General features: G+C 39.3%; 1 protein-coding gene across 2 annotated transcripts in view; it reads left to right on the top strand.

Annotated features, from left to right (window-relative positions):
• Window positions 1–18,736, top strand: part of NLGN4X (neuroligin 4 X-linked) — a 164,845-nt gene that overhangs the window by 18,275 nt on the left and 127,834 nt on the right. For both annotated transcript variants that reach the window (XM_033086732.1, XM_033086727.1), the window contains exon 2: window positions 10,716–10,798. The gene's annotated coding sequence lies outside the window, so the exon portion shown is untranslated. The remainder of the gene's footprint in view (window positions 1–10,715; window positions 10,799–18,736) is intronic.

Below are 18,736 nucleotides of genomic sequence, written 5' to 3'. Positions count from 1 at the left end.
ATTAGCTGAGGATTGAGATAATCCATTGTCATGCGTTAATGCTTCTCTTGTGGGTATTCCAATGACCTCTCATAACTCTTAACCTTTATCTAACATTTGGTACATGGTTCATTCAGCACAATAAAACTATATTGAGTCATTAAGTTGTAATTAATGAATTTAACTTGCATTGGACTCAGTTCTTAATAGAAGCATTAAGCAAAGTGTGTTTGTTTCATTTGTCAAAAGACAAATGTCTTTTGAATGCCTTCAACTTAATCAAAAGGATTTAGGGCCACATTGTCACCTTTTATGTATGTTTTGACTTTGGTTTTCTGTTTATTTTTTCTGTGGTCTTCACAGACTATTTGAAGTTATAGGAAAAGAAAAAAAAAAACAAAACTATTACAATGCCAAATACATTTACCATATCTTCTGCAGAACACCTCAGGTCAAAATTTCAAGACTCAGTATGACCTACTGCTGCTTCAGCTACAGGACTTTCAGCTGTCAGTAATCTGGTAGTGAAGAGGGAGGTTGTACTGCAGGTGCCACACCCTAGTTGTAGAGAGTTCAGTTTTCTGTACAGAAAAATCCATTTCAATCCATGACACTGCCTCTTTTGCTCTAGAGATGAGGAATTGGGTTGTACCTGAGGTTCCACATGACAGGATCCCTTCTCTTGTAGTCTTCTCATGCACTCCCAACACAATAGTCATGCTGGTAGTGGGTACCATCATTGCTATTCTGTCACATTTTATCCCTAAAAAAGAAAACACATTTTAAAATACTTGTTTTTTTATATACTTTGATTTTCCCTGAGAAGGGAAAACTAATAATTTTAAGTGCAGCCTGGATAAGCCAGAATGGAATTTAATTAGAGGCAGAAAGGTTTCCAGTGGAAGACTTTTCTCCTCACTGAATTTGAGGGAAGAAGAATTGGAACCTTAAAAGTAAGTTCTCTGCAATTTTCTCTTATTGCTTTTTGCTAACAGAGTTCATAAATTCTACCTGTATTTAGACTGTGAAGCTGGGGCAGGATTTGAAAAAATTGGGGCACACTCAGCTAAAGACCCAGACTGAGCCATAATCTGGAACAGCTCGGTAGATATTTTCATGCCGCTATTTATGTTTAGTCCTATTTAGAGTAGGGAAAGGGAAAGGGAAAGGGAAAGGGAAAGGGAAAGGGAAAGGGACTGGGAAAGGGAAAGGGAAAGGGAACCCCACATACACAAAAAGAAAGAGAATTGTGTTTTTACTAGGGAGCCTTGTGATGTAGAAAACTGTGGGAATCAAGATGATAGAGCAATTAAGCTGCAAGCTCAGAGGGGCTCTCATAAACATCATGCAAAAGTCTTGTGGTTCTCAGATGTGTTTATGTTTGCTCACAAGGTTATGGTTGCCAGATAGAGACTTAAGTGTTTTTTCTCTTCTTGTCAGGGAGACTAAAAGAAGTGTAAGAGTACCTATATCCCATTTCATATTACTAAGTTTTTTGTGGTGCTGGAAGAAGATGGAGTTGTTTCCGTTCTGACTCTGTGACTTTCTGTTGGAAGGCAGGTGATCCTGTATGATGATTTAAACCAAATAGGAAAGACTTAAAATTTCTTCCCTTTTCTCTTGAGGGTAGAACAACACCTGGGGATGTAGGACTGTAGCAATCCTTGTTCTACTTGACTTGAAACAGACTTTTGCTTAGTTTTCACAAAAGATATTCACCTGAGATGCCAGAGATTATAGTTCAAGCTGTTCTTTAGTTGCTAATATTAAATGACGCTGCTCCATAAGGAGAAATAATTATCTGAGTAATTGATGAAGTGATTCACTGGCATGACTTAGATATAACCAAACACTGAACATCTGCTATAACCTTTGCAACTGGAGTCTAGCTTGAGTCAGTCATGTTGATGGCATATTCCATCTTTCTTGAAAAACATAAATGTATTTACAGAACTGAATAACTAAATGAGGTTTGAAGGGATCTGTGGAGATTGTTTTCTCAAATTCTATGCTCAAACAGAGACACCTACAGCTGATTGTCCAGGACTGTGTACAGGCAATGTTTGAATATTTCCAAGGAAGGGGATCCTACAACCTCTCAGAGTAACCTGTGCCACTGTTTGATCACCCTCACAACTGAAAAGCATTTCCTGATATTCAAAGGAAAATTCCTGTGTTTGTTTCTGCCCATTGCTTTTGGTCCTTTTACTGACCATTCAACACCTGAAATTTTGAACTGAGAAAAGATGAGATTTATAGAAAAATCTATTTAATCAATATTTGAATACTTCTAATCACACTGATTGCTTTTAAAAATAATCAGACTGCTGTTGTACTTTGGGTTTGTTTCTCTCTGCTCCCCAGCTTCATCACAAGTTCCTTCTTGTGAAAATATTGTAAATTTTTTTTCACCAAACATTTTGAGACTAGTAAAGAGGCTGGAAAAACACATTTCTTGCAACTTAAATCGTGTGGGTTTTAGTCCATAGGTCAGTGTAGAACGTGGCTGTGTCTGCCCTTAGCTTCTGATGATAATCTCTACAAAGGTAAATGCTGCTTAGAATAAACAAATTCCTTCTGGAAGGAGAAGGGACAGTGGCAGGGAAGAAGATATAATATTAAGGTAAACAAAAGCATGAATGTCTAAATGATCTGAGTCTGTAATCCAGTGTTGACACTTCTATACAAGCATTTTGGTTTGGACATTTATTTTTACCCGATGATTAAATGCAAAATGCAGAATGATTGAAATCGTAACCTCATTGTTCTTTCTTTATATAATGCTTTCTACTATGAAGATAGCCATTCTTACTTTCATGGTGATTGCTAAATTGTAAGACATGTTCTTGTGTTAAAATTTCAGTTAGGTAATCTCAAAGTTTAGCAAAGTTTATAAAGTTACCATCACTCATTTTAATTAAAAATACTTAGATAAAATGTTGAACTTCTTGATGCAGAAGACCATTTCCTAAGGGGCTGAAACCAAAGTAGCGAACTTTACACTGACAGCTTGCTAGCAGCAAATGTTCTGAACATTATCTCCTAAGGAAATATAGATAGATCCCCTTTCTATCTCTAAAAACAGATTTATCTACCAATTAGATAGTTTGAGAACCAGTACCTCTATGGCAGGCATAAGTGCTGAGAAGGTGGCTCAATCATGTAAAAAAGAGTGAAGATAGATTATAATAGAAAAATGAAAACTTCTCTAGAGAAGAGGAATAGAGACTTGGGTCTCAGTGGAGTCTGTAACTTTGAGTACTCGGAGTTTAGGAATTTAGTGCTTATATATATTTAAAAGGTGGTAGTCTGGGTGGAGAAACAGAAAATAGAGGAATGTTATTAAAAAATCAGTGGTAATAGTTTCCTTTCTTGAGAGATTATGTGAGTTTATTCTGCTGCAGTGTTTGGTGTGGGTTTATCTTCATATGTTTGCTTAAATCCACATGCTGGTGACTGGGGAAAAATGTATTATGGGCTTAGAAGATGCAGATTTTGGTGATTATATTATGGATGGAATGATGACTGCTGAAAGAAGGTACATGCCTCATTTGTCTGTCATCCTGGGTCCTGTCACAGTTGGGTTTTTTTTTGCCATGTGAACATTTTGTTCACGCTGTGTCGTGGCATCACAGGGTGCAGAAATATAGGAGGCTCCGCATGGAGAGCAGCAGGGCAAGGCTGTCATCCAGGTCAGGAGCAGGACAGCCAAGGGCACCGGGGCAGCTTCAGCTGCGGGCATCAGGAACCTCTCTGGCGAGTGGAGGCCAGGCTGGGCCATCGGCCAACTATCTGCTGGCTTACTGCAGCCAAGTCCGGGCAGGGCCGTGGGGAGCTGTGCCCAGCATGGCTGGGCAGGGCTGTGGGAAGCTGTGCCCAGCATGGCTGGGCAGGGCTGTGGGGAGCTGTGCCCAGCATGGCTGGGCAGGGCCGTGGGGAGCTGTGCCCAGCATGGAAGGGCAGGACTGTGGAGAGCTGTGCCCAGCATGGCTGGGCAGGGCTGTGGGGAGCTGTGCCCAGCATGGCTGGGCAGGGCCGTGGGGAGCTGTGCCCAGCAGGGCTCGGCAGGGCCGTGGGGAGCTGTGCCCAGCATGGCTGGGCAGGGCCGTGGGGAGCTGTGCCCAGCATGGCTGGGCAGGGCTGTGGGAAGCTGTGCCCAGCATGGCTGGGCAGGGCTGTGGGGAGCTGTGCCCAGCATGGCTGGGCAGGGCCGTGGGGAGCTGTGCCCAGCTTAGCGGGGCCATGGCCATGCAGGGCTGTGGGGAGCTGTGCCCGGCTTAGCGGGACCATGACTGGGTAGGGCTGTGGGGAGCCATGCCTGGCTCAGAGGGGCCATGGTCTATCCGGGCAGGACTGTGATTTGTGGTGTCCTCAGGGACATGCTGCATTGAAAGGCTGAAATGTTCACACTGAAAATGTTCATTCTGAGCAGGCAGTATAGAGGGGTCATGCTCTGTGAAATGTTTTGCTGACATTTTATGTTCTTTCAGGAGACCTGGTAAACACTATAGAAGTGAAAATTAGTAAGAGCTCAGTTTTCAAGAGAAGAAAGTCTCAGAACCTCTCTTGCTGTCAGTTGGGCTCTCGTGCTTTGTATCCTTGGCAACTTCCAGTTACATCCACACTGAACTGGAATAGCCTCCCTGGTGCATGTTCTGTCCATTGGAAAGGTGAGTATAGAAATGGAAATTTATCCAGCTAGATAGGCAATACCCTAAGTGCAGACAAATTTTGATTCACTTATTTCACCTTGATACCTGGGATTGCAATTTCTGTTACTTTACACCGCATTTTTATGGGATGTGTGAAAACTAGCTCAGTGGGTTAACCAGCAATGATAGTATCTGGCACAACATCTGTGAAAAAATAAACACGTTTCCACTTATGAGAGAGTTGTCTCGTATGAGTTTTTATTGAAGGAATTTTTAGTTATTCCAGTCTTTCTGGCTGTGAAAATTTTAGGAGAATTTTTTTTCCTGAATCACTAGGGTCTTAAAAAAAATCATAAGGGAGAAAGGTATATTTATCAGAGTTTGCTCATATAGAGAGGCACATATAATTTCATCAAAGGTAATTGCTTTACTAGTAATAACTGCAAAGTGACAGAGATAATTAACATTACCTCGAGCATAGCAAGAGCCTTGCTGTAACAGCCATTTAAGTGCCTTTTTGTACATTTCTTTGTGTTAGTTCCAGAAACAGAAATAATATTAAAAGGCCCAAGGAGACTTAACTAGATACTTGAAGTGAGGACAAAAAGATGATCTGAACTCCACTGGGTGGATTATTCTGTCTCCTGTTCATCTTATTCCCTATGTGAAATGTCTGAATGCTGTACCTTGACAAGTTTGAAGGCTATTATGTGGAACTCTTGCTGTTCCATCTGATCTTTAATGTCTCAGCATGGTCTTGAAGCTCTCTTTGGATTTTGTTTCTTTGACTTCAGTTTTGTCCTTAGTCTTTTTTTTTTTGTTATTCAGATTGATCTTTCCCCCTCTGATTTCTGCTGTCTTTCTCCTTTAGCTGTATCTCGTCCTCCTTTTCCTCCTCCTCCTTAATCTCAGGCTTGGCCTTTCTCTTATCCATGGCTTGAGATTCAACCTTTTCTTTTGACACAGGGCTGGCATTCTCCCCTTCTGTTTGACCTTAGACTTAACATTTCTTATGTCCTCCGGTTTTTCTGCGTCTTGTTCTACATGCTTTTTTTGGCACTGTTACTTTCTGGCCTGGAGTTTCCCTAAGGGGATTTATCCTTCCATTTGCCATTCAGAATTTCTTAACATGGCAAATTACTCTCTCTTGCATCTTCAGCATTTCTCTGGTCTGTGCTGTTGTTTTGGACCTAGGCTACATGAGTTTAATTCTTTCTGACTTCTCATAGCAGTTTGCAAATTCTTCAGAAGCTTTGTTTTGATTCAAAGTGAGTCTAGCATCTTTGTTTCCAGCTTACTGTACTTTGGGTTTGTTTTGGTTTTGGTTTTTTTTGAAGTTTTTTTTTAGGTTTGGTTTGGGTTTTATTTTCTCCTAAGCATGGTTTATTTTTTTCTTGCAACTTTTCAGGTTTTGACCTATAGTATTAATTATTAGGTTTTTTTGGAACCTCATAGCACCAATATTTTCATACTTTTTTTAAATGAAAAGTGTATTATATTCTATCCAAATATTTATCCTAATTTATTCTCCTGATGAGGAAGAATTTTTAACATTTTTTAACTGCTATATCACACGATATCTTTTTTTTTGATAGGTGGTTCAGGATCTTTCTGATGTAGCCCACATGAGAAATTAATCCGTGTTTTGCCAGTTGTATTAACAAAAATTAATATACCAATAATTTTGAAGGCAAGATGATTTCTCAAGAAATGTTAGTACATTATGGAAAAAAATAAGCACTGCAAATTCACATCACTTGTTCCTAGCTGCCATCATGCCTTACACACAGCTTCGTTTCTTTCCTTCTGCATCCTGTGGAGATGTTCTCAGCCTTTCCATTTCTGTGTTACTGCTCCTTTGCTGCTGCCATTGTATCTTTGGTAGCAGCCCATTTTCTTTAAAGAGCAGTGTGTTTATTGTTTGTGTTAGGCTGTTCTGCCTGCTTCCTCTGTTCATCTTTGGTCTCTGCTAGACTTTTTCCTGCCTTTAGACCTTGCCAAGATTCATACAAACCTAATCTTTCTTTTTCTTGCAGTTTCTCTCTGAAGCCACCCACCTGATTAGTGAGATATTTTAGTTATTTGTGGCTGAGGATGCAGTCCCTCACCTCTGGCTTCAGAGGAGTACCAGTCTATTTTTCCTGCTTTCTCTGAGTATTGCTACCACAAGAGTATCCTTATGGGACAGGCAGAAATCAAGACTAGAGGTACAGAAACGTTCAGAGGTTCAATTATTAGAACAGAAATAGCAGAGAATCATGAGGAATGTATGTCAGGTTTCACATCTCGTTCTGATCTGCTTGAAGACAAGGACTGTAACTCAGAATATGTACATTGAGAGGGACTGCGTGGATGAGAGGCTTCCTGTCTTCTGGTGTGCTGCTTTTCATTAAAGTTTCAAAAGGGTCTGCAAAATGGGAAGATTTTTTTTCTGGATAAATTCCCTCCCTTTAGGCAGAGAGTTACTGCTTATTCAGCAAAGGAAAAGTTATATTTCACTGCCTTTGCATTACTTGATATTTAATTATATTTGGTTCAAGTAAAGAAATTAAGATACCACCACTCATTCCTTAGATATCTCAAAATCAACATTACCTCAGCTGGTATATGTGAAGAGTGGGTTGTTCGTTTTCTAACTTGAAGCCCACACTGTGACTCATGAAGATTAATAAGTCTTCTACGATTCAGGATGCCTTTTTTCTCCCCACTAAGATGATGCTGAGGGAATATCACAGAACTGCCTGTGTGCATTTACTCATATTCTCAGGCACATAGTGTGACTCTTGGGGTGTCCAGAAGTTGGACTTGATGGTCCTGATGCATCCCTTCCAACTCAGCAAATTCTATCACCCATTGTTTAATCACTGATTTTCTTTTTATAGTTAAAAAAATTCAAAAATGTAATTACTGTGAAATATATCACTATAGATTATTTTTTTCAATTTGACAGTGGGGAGAGCTTAGAGTAAAAATGTTCAAAAGAAAGAACTTAGTATGAAACTGAATTGAAAGGGAAAATGCATAAACACTGTAAAAGTTACATGTTTAAATATGTATTTAAGGGTTCTAAGATTGAATTCAATGAGGTACATTTTCTTAGAGAGACTTCATGAACCTATCTGCTCAAATAGAAGTTGATTACAATAGTCCAGTAATTGTGATGAATAAATTAGAGAATCAAAAAATAAATAAATGTTTCTAGCTTGCATTTAGGTATTTCCAGGAGCTGTCAGGGGTTTTGGGGATAGCTGGAAAGAGTGGGTCATTATGTTCAAAACTTAACAGATTTTTTTATAAGACATTTTGTTTCTCAAGTAGACTAAGATAACTGTATATAATGACAGAATGTCAGTATTACTAGGTTCTTGTTGCATCACCTCTAAAATCAGAGACCATTGTAATTTTGAGAAATTACTCAAATAAGCAAGCTTAAACTGGGTAACATTAAAACCAGGGCCATTATAGCCCAATCAGATTTAATTTACAAAAGCATCTGTGGAATGGTATAGATTTCACAAAAATATGCTTAGAGGGACTTCCATGTTCCCATAATATTTGGAATAAAATTTTGTAATTATGAGGAAATCAGTTATCACAGATATGAAGACAAAATAGCTCTTTAAAAAAGAAAAAAAGTGTGTAGACAATGCCTGTATTTTGCCTTAGAATTGAAGTGTTAGTCTTTTAATGTGTGCCTATGCTGATGGAAAGGAAGTGCAGTATTAGCTGTTGCTTTTTTTGAAAGCAATTGACTTTTGCAGAGATAAATTCTAAAATGATCTGTAAATGGACACTGTGGTTTACTAAGATACCTAAAGTTATAATTTAGTCATCTACAATCAAATTCAGTCTGCCAAAGACTGTAAAATAATATGAAGGTGAAAAGGATAAACACATGGGCACAGAGCTAAACTTAGAAAATCGAGTTCAAAAATATTTCCTTAATTCACTTTTATGCTTTAAAGCTGGGGTCTATTTTGGTACCATGGAGTGACAGTAAATACAATCCCTGTGTTTACCAGTAAAGTTGAGTTCTCTTTTCTTCTTGTAGCAGTAATTAAACTATAAAGGATGCTGAAATAAAGAAATGCAGGTTTAAAATAACTGAGAAGGGAAACTGTGTTAGCCTTAGTGGATTTTCTGTGCCATTGACAGCCATTCCTTAAATCCTTCCTTATTTCTTATATCCTAAGTTTAATCACATACTACTGTTGAACAATTGGAATGACTGTCAGTCTACATGAGCAGTGTAATCTCCAGTAAAAGTGTCATTGTTATATGGATAGATTCAAGACATTACTATAACTTGGAATTAAGATTATCCTAAACTTCAACATCTGATTCCTCAATGGATGTGTATAAAGTGCTGCAGTGTTGCCAGCCTTCCCCGCAGCAAGTGTCCAGATGGACACTTTGACAGTTTTCTAGGGTGTTTCACACATTCCTTATTCATAAGGAATACTGTAGTAATTATGTCAAGACAGACTGGACTGGCATCATCATCAGACCTTTATTAAAAACTTTCCATGCCTTTTTTTTAGTGGACTTCTCTCAAGCAACTCTGACTTCTTTGCTCACAGGCAGCTCCACACAGCACCGACTCATTTTCTCCTCTCTGCAAGTTCCTTCTTCCTTCTGCATGAATGGCTGACACCAAGCTGCCCTTAACCCAGCCACCTAACCCTGACTGTTCCTTACACATGTTTTTACCTTATCTATTGCTTACACAACCTCATGTCCCTTACCCCCTCACAGCACAGTCAGCAGACTCCATCCCAAACTAACACAAATGCTGGTTCTCAAGCTCCAACTGTAACTGCACCTTGTAGCTAGCTAACCCATTCTATTATAACACCCATGCTCATTGGGCAGGCAAGGCTGTTTCCACTCCTCAGTAATCAGTACAGCTGTAATTCATTGGGAAAGATTCCCTCCTGCTCTATTCTTTGAACTTATCTTCCCACAGAATACTGCTTTTCTTCATATTTCTGAATTTCTTCTTTTCAGACATGTGTTCATACAGCTATCCATTGGTACTTATTTCCAATTTACAAAGATATTCACTGTGTTTACACAGAATTGAGGCTATGTGTTTACAGCTGTTACAAAGAATTGCACTTACGGGGAGTGGTTTGGCTGTAGAGTTAGACCATTCATGAGGAAATATTCACTGTGATTAAAATTTCAGAATCTACAATCTGTGTGCTGATCAACTTAATGAAAATAAGAGTAAATGATGAGAAGTGCCTTTAAGAGTGATACAGAGAAAATAGAGTGCATGTTTCCCCTGAATAATGTGTGCAGGGGATAAGTAAATGCCGTAAAATCTTCTGGCATTGGAGGGAAGAGAAGTATTTAAGTTATTGAAGTCTTGAAAACTATTAAAATTACCTGAAATACCTTTCTTAACACTATTAAGGTTTGAGTTTTAAATCATAGTGCCTCAAGATACTCTTGACATAACAGACTGTTGGTAAACACCAGAATTGAATCAATATAAATAATAAATCTAAAATGGATAAATTATTCAGAAATATTCTATCCATTGAAATGTCATTTGAAGTATTAACTAAAAATTTCAATTTTGCATAGAAAAGAAAAAAATATTAAAATAGCTCTAAAAATTGATTATTTATATTTAAATTAAATTTAATGTATTTTAATATATTTGTCTATTGAATTTTTATATTTGGCTATGCATAATACGTGTTTAGAGAAATATTTAAACCAAAATATTTTGTCCTGATTTCTTCTGTTTCTTGGATTTCAAAGTATTAACTTGCCTTTTTTATACATAAAATGTAAACTTATGTGGTATTCAGGTTTAAAGACAATTCTGTCTTTGTAGCAGTGATCAATCTGCAAAGAAAAAATATTCCTAATATTTTTTATGACAGAAATCAATACACTATCCTTAATGTATTTATCATGTGGTTATTAATATTGCAATTTCTCTTTTTGTAATCTTGATAAACAGCATTACAGGTGATTTACTAAGTAACCTCTCTTTTTACTATTTGTGACTCATATGTGTGCATTTCTTTTCTTCATTTACTGAAGAGCAATGTGTATTCTTCCTAACAGGAAAAAATTCTACTGGAACAAAATGACATCATGCTGCCTCCTGTGGGGGAATGCTGAAGTGTTTTCAAAAATACAACATAGTGGTAAGTACTAAAAGTGTGTTCATAACACTTTCTTTTTTTGCAAAAATATGTAAAAGGAAGAAAGCAGGTCTCTGTTGCTGGTGTTCTTAAATGTGTTTGAAATATCTTTGCAATATATACATCCAGTTTAAATGTTTACCATGTGTTCATCCAATGAAACATGGAATACAGTGCATTCTAAGCATTAGTGCTTTTTATGTGCTTACTCATGATAAGCATGAATTTTTATTATTTTTCAGCTCTATTAGTATTGAATGTTACTAATTGATGTGTAGTTAAAAGACATTAAAAGAGACATAAAAGAGATTAAACTTGGCTATTGTGACACTGCTACTCAGTAAGGTTTGGGGGTTCCAGGCCATACTGTACCAGACAGAGCTGATTGTCTTCGGTTTGCAAGACAAGGTTGGGTTCCAGAGTTCTTATGGGGCTGTAATAAAACAGAGGATTGGTTGCTGTTTCCTATTGTTGCCGTAAAGATCTCTTTTTTCCTATCAGTTGTTAGCAAAATGTGAGAGAATATATTTTAATGTATAGCGTAGACACAGATAACGCATAGAGTTGTATGTATGTGTATATATATGCACACAGATATACAAACGTTCTTATATCAGTATGAAATATGTGACAAGGGTTTAATTTAGAAATCAGAGAATATATTCTATTTATAAAACACCTTAATCTAATTACCATTCTTTCATACTGTGCCTGACACATTGATTAATGAGAAGGGAATGAGATGTACAAGCGACCAGAAAAGTTTCTCTGGTGCACATTCTTCCTTTTCACTTTATACTGTCCATGAACTTCGAAGCAGATGTGACTTTTCCTGTAATCATTGTGCTAGCTGTAGTACACTGACGTTTCCATTTTGCATTGACACTGGGACCTAAATTCAAGAAGGAGTAATAATATATCTGATGTGATAATGAACTTGTGAATAAGCAATAATTCAAAGTGTGACAGGTTAGTTATGAGAATCGAGGGTGCCATTATGTGAAGTGTAAAATTCAGACAAAGAAAATAACAGCTTTGAAAATTCCTGTGATTTTTGCATCACTGAATCATGTTTATTACAATTTGTAACAATTTACATGTAATTGAATAAAAAATACTTTATGAACAGGAGCCTGTTTAATAGTTTAGCATCCACGCCTGTTGTGATAATAGCTGAACTCTTAGGAGTTACATAGTGAATAGTACAATATACATGAATGCTGTACATAGAATTCAATTACTCGAGAGAATTCATGACATTTTTTTCAGGAACAAGGCAAGCAACTGATATAAAGAATACAAGGGTCATATAAAGCTGAAGTCGAAGCTGAAATAATAATTTAATTTCTTTGGAACTAACAATTTGTGGTACATTTACCTTGTCTGGCACTAGAATAAGCCACAGCCATGTTTCAAGAAGGGAAGTTCTCATCTCTAGATCTATCACAATACACTGAGATAGACCACAAAATCTGGGGAGAGGATTTTGAAGGGGAAACTGAGGCATGAAGGGATTTTAGTTTTCTCTGTTTTCTCAACATTTTATTTGTTCTTCATAACACTCAACAGGAAAGTCAGAGAGGAGGACAAGGAAAGGAAGCAAACAACATTAGAACAGACAAGTGAGATGGAACCTATTGATATCTGGCTTTTAACTCACACTGCAAGTTAGTGAACATCAGAAACCAGCTGTGTCTTTTGAAAAATTCCTTGTTTATATGAGGTGATAATTGGAGTACACATTAAAAAAAAAAAAAAGATATTCGGAAATGAAGTTATAAATCAGTATAAAATTTATCTCTGCTTCTCTGCTTGCTAATTTCCTGAAGTAACCACAAATATTTGTGTTCAATTGACAACCCTAATTGACAAAATATACAACAGAAATATTTGTTAATTTCTTATTTTGTCTAGAAATGGTTTGTATTGAGAATGTTTTCAGGAGACAAATAGAAATGGATCTGAAGGCCTTCAGGATTATGCATAATCCAAGCCAAACTAACCCTGAATTTGTATTTTCAGCAGACAGTAGGGATCCATTTAGATGAACAAAAGAACAAAAAAATTTCAAAAAGTTAATTAGGGATGGTAACTTGGACAGATTGTAACTATGACTTTGACTATATTTTACTCTTACGTTTAAGAGAAATACAGAAAGAAACCCCTACATATTAAACACTTTAACTGCTTACAGTAATTTCACGAATACAAGCCGCACCAATTTGACCAAAATTTTGGTGGAAACCCGGAAGTGCGGCTAATATTCCGGGGCGGCTAATCTATTAACAAAATTCTAAAAGCTGCCAACACGGAAGTGAGAGCCCGCGGCAGCCCCAAGCCAAGCTGGAGACCGGCCGGCCCCGGCAGAGGTGGGAAAGCCTGGCAGAGGCGGGGCCAGCAGTGTGGGGGCGGGCGGCAGAGCCTGAGCCAGCAGGGCGGGGCAGGGAGGGCGGCAGAGCCTGAGCCAACATGGCGGGGGAGCCCGGGAGAACTGGGGCTAGCAGTGCAGGGGAGCATGGCAGAAGCAGGAAGGCCGGCGGGTGGGGCTGCCTGGCAGCGGGGGAAGCCCAGCAGAATCGGGGCCAGCAGCGTGGGGGAGCCCAGCGGTGCGGGGGCCTGCAGTGCCGGCCAGGGCGAGGAAACGCGGCGGCGGTGCAGACGGGAGGGGGCGGCCGGCGAGCCCGGCGGCGGCGGCGGCAGCCCACCGGCGGGGCGAGCGAAAGCGGCGCTCGCGAAAGCGCCGCTCGCGAAAGCGCCGCCGCGAGCCGCCGCTCGCGAAAGCGCCGCCACGAGCCGCCGCCGTGAGCCGCCGCCGCGAGCCGCCGCCGCGAGCCGCCGCCGCTCGCGAAAGCGCCGCCGCGAGCCACCGCCGCTCGCGAAAGCGCCGCCGCTCGCGAGGCGCGGCGCAGGGCGAGCGAAAGCGGCAGCGGGGCGAGCGAAAGCGGCAGCGGGGCGGGCGGCGAGCCCGGCGGCGGCAGCCCTGCCAGCCGGGCGAGCGAACGCGGCAGCGGGGCGAGCGAAAGCGGCAGCGGGGCGGGCGGCGAGCCCGGCGGCGGCAGCCCTGCCAGCCGGGCGAGCGAACGCGGCAGCGGGGCGGTGCTGACGGGAGAGGGGGGCCAGCGAGCCCGGCGGCGGCGGCGGCAGCACCACCCGGCCAGCCCCGCCGAGCCGTGGCGCTGAGCTGGGCCACCCGGCCCCGTCGGCAACCATGAGTGGGCCGAGCCTTCCTGGCCCCGCCCCGAGCCAGTAAAGCCCGCTATGCCGCGATCCTGTTACTAATTGGCCAATTTGTGAAAGCTGCGCACGGATTCTCGCGACGAACGAAAGTGCGGCTAATATTCGGGCTTATCTATTGACAAAGACAGCAACATTGTCGAGGCACCGGGGGTGCGGCTTATAATCCGTGCGGCTTGTATTCGTGAAACTACTGTACTTGTTATCTTTCTCATCCGTAATTCCAAATAAAATTCTTCAACATGATAAACCCATGATCTTTTTCAAGAACAGAGTACATAAATTTATGTTTGGAGTATGTGATATGTGTTTCCTGGCAATACACAATATCGTATAAAAAATTGAAGCAAACAAATTGTCCATGCTTTGTCCTCAGATTTTAATCTTGCATCAGAAGTGTGAGTTTAAATGGTGGGATTTCATTCTAGAATCCCAGCCTGACAGCTGAATGTGCAGATGGAGCCCTGTGGTAGTCTGTGAAGTGCTGTGTCGTTCCTTTGATGTAGCCGCGTACTGTCAGATTCTTGATCATGTTCTCAGACTCTGATCAAACCTTCTGCCTTGTATCATTTATGGTAACAAATGTGAAGGAAAAATAAAGCCTTTATATTAGAAGGCAGGAATAAATTGTTCCAGTTTTAGTCTTGGGAGTTTGAGGAAGGAAACAGATCAACTCTTTATTCTCTGAGGAAAATCAGGGCACAATGCAATTCTCAGTCTTAGAGCTGTCAGCTCTCCTCAGCTTACTTTTCAGCTCTTGGGATTCAGATAAGAATCTTGGCCTTCCTCTTGTCAGGGCTTATGGCTGTACATGAAAGTACTCTTAGCTGAGCAATCCCACCTCTGGTTAAGCAGTGTCTTCAACTCCTCCAGTTTTCTCTTTAGGCTCTCACTGATTTTATACTCTTAGGTGGAACAAAAATGCTCCCCACATTTTTTCTGTCCTGGTGAAATATCTGCACAATTTTAGCATGGAAATCCATCCATGTAGGCTCCTAAGACCTGTACTCTGATACATAGGCTCTGCTCACATTATGGTGTGCATTCTACCTACCAATTCTCTTAGTTTTGAAACACAAGAAAGGAAGGACAGAACTCAGTTTAAAATTCTTCGCTCTTATAAAGATAGAAGGTGTGTTTTCCATACTGAAACATAAGTGATAAGCAGAAACAATTAATGAAGTTACCACCTAAACCCAGACTGATGGTCTGGTCATGTCAATTAATTGAGGCTGATGCTCAACATTTCAGTAGGTTTCCAAACTGGAAGCTATATCTCTTCTTCAGGAAATTTCCGTAATTTAAATTGAATTTTACACCTACTGTTTGGAAATTTAACCAGACGTTAATGAGACTTTGTCTAGATTTTGTTGTAGGATGTTCGACAGCTCTCTATGCATCTATTAATTTTTTCCAGGGAGAGTATTCTGAAATCATAAATCCAGTGTAGTGTTTCTCAGTTGATCTAGTATGACTGACCTAAGGTATCTAAAAGTAGGTAAACTCTAATTATCTGCGCCAATATGTGAATTTCTTAAGAGCCTGAGTGAGAAATGGAAATATGAAGTATTTTTCAAGTATTACTCAAAGAAATAGCAAACACCAAAACTTGCCAGGTCATTAAATTTACTTTCAGTTGGCAATGTAATTGAGTAATTTTAAAACTTCTACCTAAATTCAATAGCTTTATTAAAAGCTTTGGGAAGATAGTTAAACAATTTTATAAAAATATGAGTGATGATTGTCTTAAATCTTTAAGAGTCATACACTGTTCTTATCTAAGTAATGCTTCTGGAAATATAATTGATTTAATAGAAAATGAATTTGAACATAACATTTACACAAAGTATTATACAACAATAACAGAGAATGGTTAAAAAAGCATAATTTCAACATTATACAGACTTCATGGATAATGGGAGCTCACTGAATCATAGCATCATGAGCAATAAGTAAATGTAAAATAAAAAATAATCCCACTGTTTTGAACAACTCCAGCTTCTATAAGAGGGGGCAATAATACCATAAAATGCTTTTTACACAGGTTGTAATCTAGGTTTTGAAACCAAAGGTTACATTGGTCACTGGTATAAACCAGTAATGAATGATGTCTCTCAAAGGCCCATACTGGGACAGTGCTATTTAGTGTCTTCATCAGTAACATAGATGATGGGATAAAATGCACCCTCAACAAGTCTGTGGATGAGTGGCGCAACTGATTCACTTGAGGGAAGAAATGCCGTCTAGGGGTACCTCAACAGGCTGGAGGGGATGGTCCAGGAAAACTTAATGAAATTCAGTGAAAAAAGTATAAGGTCCTGCACCTGTGTCATGGCAATATAGGTACTGGTAGATGAGAAATCGTTTATGAGTGAGCAATGTGTGACTGCAGCCCAGAAATCCGACTGTGTCCTGGGCTGCATCAAAAGAAGTGACCAAAATGTTGATGGAAGTGATTCTGCCTCTTTATTCTGCTCTGGTGAAACTCCACCTTGAAATGCTGCATCCAGCTCTGAAGTTCTCAACACAAGAAAGACCTGGACATGTTAGAGTGGGTGCAAAGGATGACCACAAAGATGATCAGAGGACTGGAGCACCTTGCCTGTGAAGATAGACTGAAACAGTTGGAGTTGTTCAGCCTGGAGAAGGCTCTTATGAGACCTTACTGCGGCTCGTCAATATATAATAAAGAAGAGATAAGAAATGTGGAAACTTTTTATCAGGGCCTGTTGTGACTGGGAGCAAAGGGGGAATGGCTTTAAACTAAAAGAGCATAGGTTTAGAGGGGCTATGAGGAAGAACTTCATTGTGAGGGTGGAATAGGTTGTCCAGAGAAGTTGTGGATGCCCCACCCCAGAAGTCCTCAAGGCTAGGTTGGGTGTTTTTGAGCGACCTGATCTAGTGTGTGGCGTCCTTGGTCATGGCAGGGAGGTTGGAACTAGATAGTCTTAAAAGCCCCTTGCAACCAAAACCATTTTATAATTTTATTACATTTCTGTATAATGTCATACAGTGATTGTCTATGCATGTTTAAAAAAACATGCAAGAGAATTAAGATAAATGACTGAGTGTATATATATAATGGATTGATTTTAACACTCATATAGTACTAAAGGTAGCACTGAATGCACCTAAGCATCAGAACTGGAATTTGGAGATAAAGCAGAAAACCAGTACTGATGGAATTGCATTCTGGTTTGGGTTTTTCTTTTTGGTTTTTTGTTTGTCAGGGTTTTTTTGGGGTTTTTTTTGTTTGTTTTTAAGAAATTATATGACACTGAAACCCTTCTGAGTAAGGGCCTCAACGTAGCTATTTTCAGCTGATTTCATGGTTGTGTGGCATTGTTTATCAAACAGCACATCAGAAGAATTAAGGTTTTCGGTTCTTTCAGACAGATTTGGGTTTTTAAAAATAGGCTTTTAGTACAGCTTTAGGAAAAAAAACTTTCAGCACCACTCCAGAGGGCCTGGATATCCCATACATTCTATGTTGTATCTACTAAAATACTGAATTATTTCCATTCTGTGCTAAATGCAAGTAATCCACCACAATTATGCTAATCACTGCCCTGAAAACAAATTGATACAGCTGTTGAGTGACTAGGGAAGATGATGGCATATTTCTTTCTTTTTTGAAAGAAAAAAAATAAAATGATTTTGCCAGCAGGAAACCGAACTGCTTGTAGAAATTACTTCAAATTGAAAATCACTATTTGACTCCAAAAGTAAATATGTTTGTTTGTATATATGAATATAAAATATATTTAACTTTAATTGCATGCCAATTTAGACCCAGATACACACACACATAGTGTTTTCTATTGGATCTTAAGTATGGAAACTGAAAGTGTCTAACCCACTCTTTCTATCAGGTTTATTATCAACACCCTCCATACATTTCATATATACTGCTTTGCATTCAGTTTTTCTTTTCTAAGAAAAAAGCAAGAAAATGGGAACACAACACAAGTATGGTAATATTGTTATCCACAACTTAAAAAACCCCTTCAGAATAACTGAGTGTAGGTGAAATTACTCAGGTTAAGTAAAATCATTATAGGCTTTATTTCTTATAAAGATGTATGAAGTAGTACTATTCTCTTTTTCACCTGGTTGCAGCTGTATTAATAGCAAGGGAGATTTGCCTTTCTGCGTCACAGCATGAACACGGATTTTAAACTTACACAACCATTCACAGAATGTTAGAAAAAACAGCCTGAATTTTTATGTTTCCATATGACTTCAGGAAGTAACTCACAAAATTTGGTGCCTAATTAAAATGTTAAAAAGCTGCCTTTTGTTTTTCGTTTTTTGTTTTTTTTTTTCTTTTGTGTGTGTGTATGTCTAAGAAATCAATAACCTGCAACCAAATATCTGTTCAAATTGTGGTTTGTCTCTCCATGGTAGAAACAAAGCTCTGGAACTAAATCACGCATTTAATTCTAATGTAGTTTACAGTCAATGGAATTAATTACACTGAAAATTTGTGTTGCTTCTATCATTTGAGACATTTTACTTGGCTTTAAAGGTATGTTGGTGATATTTCCCATGCTGTATCATACCATTGTGACTGCTATTACTGGTAGACATGTCATGAATTTGATTCATAAAGATGAGATGCAAATCCTTGAAAACTAGCTGTGAATAATGAGGTGCAGTCTATTCTTACTTAAACAGTGTCATCAAAACAGGCTGCAGGTATCTCTC

The sequence above is a fragment of the Catharus ustulatus genome, chromosome 2, assembly GCF_009819885.2.
Source record: "Catharus ustulatus isolate bCatUst1 chromosome 2, bCatUst1.pri.v2, whole genome shotgun sequence".
NCBI classification, from domain to species: domain Eukaryota; kingdom Metazoa; phylum Chordata; class Aves; order Passeriformes; family Turdidae; genus Catharus; species Catharus ustulatus.
This window is presented reverse-complemented; position numbering and strand designations above follow the sequence as displayed.